This window comes from Heptranchias perlo, chromosome 20, assembly GCF_035084215.1.
Source record: "Heptranchias perlo isolate sHepPer1 chromosome 20, sHepPer1.hap1, whole genome shotgun sequence".
Classification (NCBI taxonomy): domain Eukaryota; kingdom Metazoa; phylum Chordata; class Chondrichthyes; order Hexanchiformes; family Hexanchidae; genus Heptranchias; species Heptranchias perlo.
Window position 1 is genome coordinate 29,898,080 of NC_090344.1, and position 6,385 is coordinate 29,904,464.

Here is a 6,385-nt window from a genome sequence, read left to right on the forward strand (position 1 = left end):
GCCCCCTCTTCCCTTATAAACAAGTAAACTCGCACCTGCTATTGCAAGACGGTCGGCCAGAGGAACTCAAGTACCCACAAGTGCCGACATAGGAACACTAAGAAGTAGATGCGTTATGGAACATGCCAGTTGCACCTTGAACTCCGGTCAAAATGCTCGGATTGGAAGGTTTGTCTATCCAAGGTGCGACTCGAATTCATAACCTGGGTATTTCTAGAGCCCTCTAATTACTGCAGGCTGACCGATTGCACCACAACCTTATACACCCAGGAACGCTACTCACTGTGATATCTAATTTGATGTTAGCGACAAACGTGGCGATACGGCTTCCTATACCTTCACCTACGTTATTTATACATATAGTCAAAAGCTAATGCCCCAGCACTGATCACATCCTCCCACCTTCTAACCAACTCCGAACCCATTTCATTAGGTTGCCTTAAATTCTACGCACTCTCATTGTTGTTCACAGCTTCTTATGTGGTACCTTATCGAATGCATCTGGAAGTGAACATTATATAACACCCGAGGAAACTCCATTATCTACCACGTTAGATACACCTTCAAAAAGTTCAACTAGTTTTGTTAGACTTGACTTACCCTTTACAAATCCATGCTGGCTCTCGCTGATGACTTCATATTTATCCAAGTGTTCAGTCATTATTTCCCTAATAACAGATACTGGTAACTCCCCCACAACAGACTTCAGACTAATGGGTCTTTAATTTCTAACTTTATCTCTCCTACCCATCCTAAATAATGGAGTGAGAGTGACAATGTTTCAATCAAAGGAACAATTCCTGAATCAAGAGGCTTTTGAACGATCATGACTAAAACATGTACCATTTCCTCGCCTATTCCTCTTAGTCCCCTGGGATGGTAAACATCAGGTCCTGGAGATTTGTCTATCTTTCGTCTCATTATTATCTCCATTATCATTATTTTACTTATACGAATCCCCTTGATTTATTTTAAGTTTTCCCGGTGTCTCTGGTATGTTAGCTCCATCCATTTCTGTGAAGACTGATGAAAAGTAAATATTCAGCAACTCTGGCATTTCCTGATTTTCAATTACAATATCACCTCCATCTGTCTTTAAGGGGCCCACATTACTCTTAGTCACCCTTCTTTCTCTTAATATACGTGTAAAAACCTTGATTGTTGTCAATATTTTCCCTCACAAGTTTATCTCCTTTTCCCTTTTTGGACCTCTTACGATTTTTTAGTTTCGGCACCATAATAAACAACACTTCGCTGTAAAGTTTGGGTCAATAGTTGTCCAATGTCAGAGCGAGAATTGTCTGAACCCCTAATTTATTTAATGTAACAAACACAAGCACACATAATCATCCGTGTATCAACGCACTGAGGGATACACAAAGTTGAACAGAGAGAAATGCAGGCGAAATTGGGATGCACAGGTAAACGGACAAGCGAAATCGACAAAGAAAAAACGGTCTGAACCCCAAACAGACAGTAACGTGTCGCTGATAGATATTAGTGAGAGGAGGTGGGCGAGCAATGGTATCAAGTGGCGCTGTGGCTTAGTTGGTTAAAGCATCTGTCTTGTAAATAGGAGATCCTGGGTTCAACTCCCAGCAGTGCCTTCCGTAATTCATTCTTTTCACCTAATTTGTGGAATTAAACGACAAAATAAGAGTGTGGAATTTGTATTTGTTCAAGTTTCAGGAGGAAACGGATATCAGAATGACTGATCAAAAACAGCCTTTCATTGTACAGACAGACCTCTCATAGAATGTGTCCGTAACACGTTAATTTATTTGTTTTTGGGCTCGTTGGGGTTGTGGCATAATTCACGATTTGAGGTTTAAACCCGGAAGTGGTCCTAATTTTGACCGAGACTTGTGATCTTGACCTGCGGTGCAAACTTTTGCAAACAGAAAATAGAAAATCCCCAAATCATTCCACCTGAATCCCCAGGCCCGGATGAAATATATCCCAGGTTGTTAATAGAAGCAAGAAAGGAAATAACGGATGCTCTGACCATCATTTTCCAATCCTCCCTGGTTACAGGTGTGATGCCGGAGGATTGGAGGACTGATAAAGATGTACCGTTGTTTAAAAAGGGAGAAAGGGATAGATCGAGTAATTACTGGCCAGTCAGCCTAACCTCGGTCAGGCTGAAGGTATTCCATTAAATCTACACTGTACTTCCTCCACAGCCAATACTGGGAGGAGGGGACTCTTGACTGACAAGCCTCAGCTACATCAGGAGAGGGAAACTGACCCTCGGTCTCTAATATTCCTGGGATGTGCTACTTTTGAACAAAAAGGTGAGTGTCTCTATACCTTTAAACTCGCTGTCTCACTGCACATGTATTGAAAGTGTATCGTAGGACGGTGTGTGAGTGTCTCTATACCTTTAAACTCGCTGTCTCACTGCACATGTATTGAAAGTGTATCGTAGGACGGTGTGTGAGTGTCTCTATAACTTGAAACTCGCTGTCTCACTGCACAGGTATTGAAAGTGTATTGTAGGACGGTGTGAGTGTCTTTATACCTTTAAACACTCTGTTTCACTGCACAGCATTGACGGTATATTGTAGGATGTTGTGAATGGGACGAGGGTCAGTCGGGCGAAGTGCAGCCGATTGGGAGCAGCGCCCGTTTGCCGGGTGAGTATTGCACGGTTGTCTTTCTCTCTCCCCTCTTTCTTTCTTTCTTTCTTTCATCGCCTTCTATCCCATCCTTTCTTTCACTCTCTTTTCATTCCTCTTAATTCGTTCTTTTTCTTTCTGCCTCCAACACCTTTGTCTGTATCCTGTCTTTGTTCTCTCATGTGTCTCTGCTGAAAGATCCAAAATTCAGACCCGCCGCTTCTTCCAGATTTTTTTTCCTTCCACAATCATGGTCCATTTCATTGAGACTTTACTGCGGCCTTACCGACTCTAACACTCACTTTCACATTCTTATGTCTTTAAGTTTGCTCCACATCGACCGCTGTTACTCGGGGGCACATGTCCCGTTCGCACCAATGTTCATTTGTGCCTTGAAACATTCCCACCTGCGAGACTGTTCCAGAGACAAGAACGAAGAAAGCAGGGCTGGCAATCGGAAGGACAGCGGCATATTTCTCCGTGAAATTTCCATGGGGTATCTTGTGACACGGAGGATGTGAACTGAAGAACTGGGTTTTGTTTCCATGGTCGTTGGCGCTTTTCCCCGAGTAGTTGATGTGTGGGAGAGACGGGCGGCGCTGCATCGCTGCGAATGACGGCTGAAATGTGCACTTTTGGCAATCTGAGCGGTGCAGGAAGATCGGAAATGTTCCACTTGATTTTAACAGGTCTGTGGAAATGTATGATTGAAAAGGAATGAGGAGAAATGCAAAGAGCGGCAGTGGCGAAAAAGTGTGGATTACAGGAGGTTGGCCGTGAGTGAAAGGTCCTTTGAATGTCCGGCGTGGAGGGGATTTTGTTCCGAAACGACAGACTTTAAAGCGCGCGGGGAAAGTGAAGTGCGAGCTTTGTCCTTGAGTCAAATTGGGTGTTTTCAGGAAAACAGCCATTGTGAAATCACAAAAATGAAACCAGAAAATGCTGAAAACACTCAGCAGGTCAGGCAGCGCCTGTGGAGAAAGAGCCAGAGGTAACGTTTCAGCTCGATGACATCTTTCAGCCGCAACGAATCGATTTCCATGTGGGACAGTGGCTTAGTTTTCGAAAATGTTAGATTTGATCTCTGAATTACAAGGTTTCGAATTCCACCGCTGTAAGAATTTGCTGGCGCTGTTCAGTTTGGTCTCTTCACCAAAAATCCTTCTTTTCTAAGAAGTGCCTTTCCGCATTGCTGGCGAACATCTGTTTGCTCAAATCAGCAAAGTCAAATTAGCACCCAAACTGTTTCTTGCACGGAGGTGTTGGGAGTGTAAAGTGTGATCTCGGTGAATTATCAATCAAAGTGCACAATGGCCCCCTGGTAAACCGAGTATCTCTAGTGGTCAGCATAAGATAAAAATAAGTACCATAATTATGAATTTCTTCTTTCCCTCACACTAGGATTTATTATCAGGGAATGGACATGAGCAGGTCGATTGACGTCACGCTCCGGTCGTTTTGCATCGCCTCCTACAAATAGAATAGAATCATCGAAAGGTTACAGCACGGAAAGAGGCCATTCGGCACATTGAGTCCTTGCCGGCTCTCTGCAAGAGCAATTCAGCAATACCCACTCCCCCGCCCTTTCCCTGGAGCCCTGTATATTTTTCCTTTCAAATACTTATCCAGTTCCCTTTTGAAGGCCATGAATGAATCTGCCTCCAAGACCCCCTCGGGCGGTGTATTCCACATCATAACCACTCGCTGTGTAAAAAATGTTTTTCCTTCAACTTTGGTTCTTTTGCCAAAGACCTGAAATCTATGTGCTCTGGTCCTTGACCCTTCCGCCAACGGGATCAGTTTCTCTCTATCTACACTCTTCATGATTTTGAATACTTCTATCAAATCTGCTCGCAACCGTCTCTGTTCGAAGGAGAACAACCTCAGCTTCTCCAGTCTATCCATGTAACTAAAGACCCTCATCCCTGGAATCTTTCCAGTAAATCTCTTCTGTGGGAGATTACCATTACCATGGCATTACCATCGCCGAATCCCCCCGAGTAACATCCTGAGGATCACCATTGACCAGAAACTTAACTGGGCCAGCCACATAAATACTGTGGCTGTAAGAGCAGGTCAGAGGCTGGATGTTCTGCGGTGAGTGACTCACCTCGTGACTCTCCAAAGCTGTTCTCCGATCTGCAAGGCGCAAGTCAGGAGTGTGATGTAATACTCATGTGATGGTCATCGACCTGAAACTTTAACTCTGTTTCTATATCTAAAGATTCTGCCTGACCTGCTGAGGATATCCACATTTCCTGTTTTTATTTCAGATTGGCAACATAACCAGTATTTTCATTTTGAATAAAAGGGATTTCGCAGGTTTCCTTATGTGACGAGGTGGCCGAGAGGTTAAGGCGATGGACTGCTAATCCATTGTGCTCTGCACGCGTGGGTTCGAATCCCACCCTCGTCGTTATTGTGTTTTAAGTCTTCTTTCCCTCATTCAGCAGGTCTGGTGAAAGTCCCATCCTTCTCGAAACGGCGGGCAGAGGTTTTTGCGTTCTTTGCTGAAATCAGCAAAAGTTCCTTCCACGAACGTGTTGAAATGAGAATGGCCGCGAAGTGTCAAAGAGAAAAGCGGAGTCATTGCAAAAAGGAGCAAATCTTATGGTCAACGTAAGAAAAACTTATGTTCCATAATGATGATTTATGTCCGGATCATTCCGTGCCTGTGTCTGTTTAAAAGGGATGTGCTGTAAGTCCCGGATCATTCCGTGTCTGTGTCAGTTTAAATGGGAATTGCTGTCAGTCTCGGATCATTCCGTGTCTGTGTCACCCGATTTTCTTGATACCTTTTTCCTTCTGAACTGAAATGACGATCCTCTCTCGAGAAGAAGGTTCACCGCCTGCTTCGGGCAACTGGTAGGAAAAATAACAAAAACTGATGAGACCAAGTTCATTCTGATGAGCTTCCATTCCAATCTCCGCACTCTATCCCCCATTCAGTCCCACCCCGCCTGGACATTATAATCTGCGATATTCATAAGGGAATAGAAAAGCCGAATTTCACGGTTAAAATTCTCCTCAACTCCCCTCTAGTTCTTTTGCCAATTATTTTAAATCTATGACCTCTGGTTACTGACCCACTTGCCAGAGGAAGCAATTCCTACCTCCTTGATATTTCAAAACCCCTCGTTACTTTGAATACATCCATTAGATTCACTCCTTAACCTTCTCTGCTGTAAGTGGAATAATTCCAGCTTCTCCAATCTCTCCACATAACTGAAGTTCCTCAACCCTGGTATTATCCAGGTCAACCTGCTCTGAATCCTCTTCAATGCCTTTTCATTCTAAAGTGTGGTGCCCAGAACCGTACAATATATTCCAGCTGAGCCTAACCAATGATTTGTAATGGTTTAGTATGAATTCCTTGTTTCTATATTCAATGTCCTATTTACAAAGCGAAGTACCCCATTCGCTTGCTTAACCGTCTTATCAACTTGCCCTGTTTTGTGAATATGCACCCCAGGTCCCTCTGCTCTTGCAATCAGCCATAAATTGTTCTTCTTCCAAAAGTGCATCACTTCAAACTGATCTGCGTTAAATCTGTCACATGACTTCCCGTTTCACTAGTCTGTTTATGTCCTCCTGAAATCTGCTACTATCTTCCTCACTATTTGCTACGTTGCCAAGTTTTGTATCATCCGCAAACTTCGAAATCGTACTCCCTATTCCCACATCCAAGTCATTTATAAAAACAAGAAAAGCAATAGTCCTAATACCGACCCCTGGGCGATCACACTGCATATTTCTCTCCAGTCAGA

The 6,385-nt window shown here is 43.7% G+C and overlaps 2 non-coding genes across 2 annotated transcripts; both read left to right on the top strand.

Moving 5' to 3' along the window:
- Nucleotides 1-1,533: 1,533 nt before the first annotated feature.
- On the top strand, nucleotides 1,534-1,607 carry trnat-ugu (transfer RNA threonine (anticodon UGU)). The gene has a single exon. It is a non-coding gene; the product is annotated as a tRNA-Thr (tRNA).
- A 3,345-nt stretch (nucleotides 1,608-4,952) lies between these two features.
- trnas-gcu (transfer RNA serine (anticodon GCU)) lies at nucleotides 4,953-5,034 on the top strand. Its single transcript has one exon. It is a non-coding gene; the product is annotated as a tRNA-Ser (tRNA).
- Nucleotides 5,035-6,385: the final 1,351 nt, after the last annotated feature.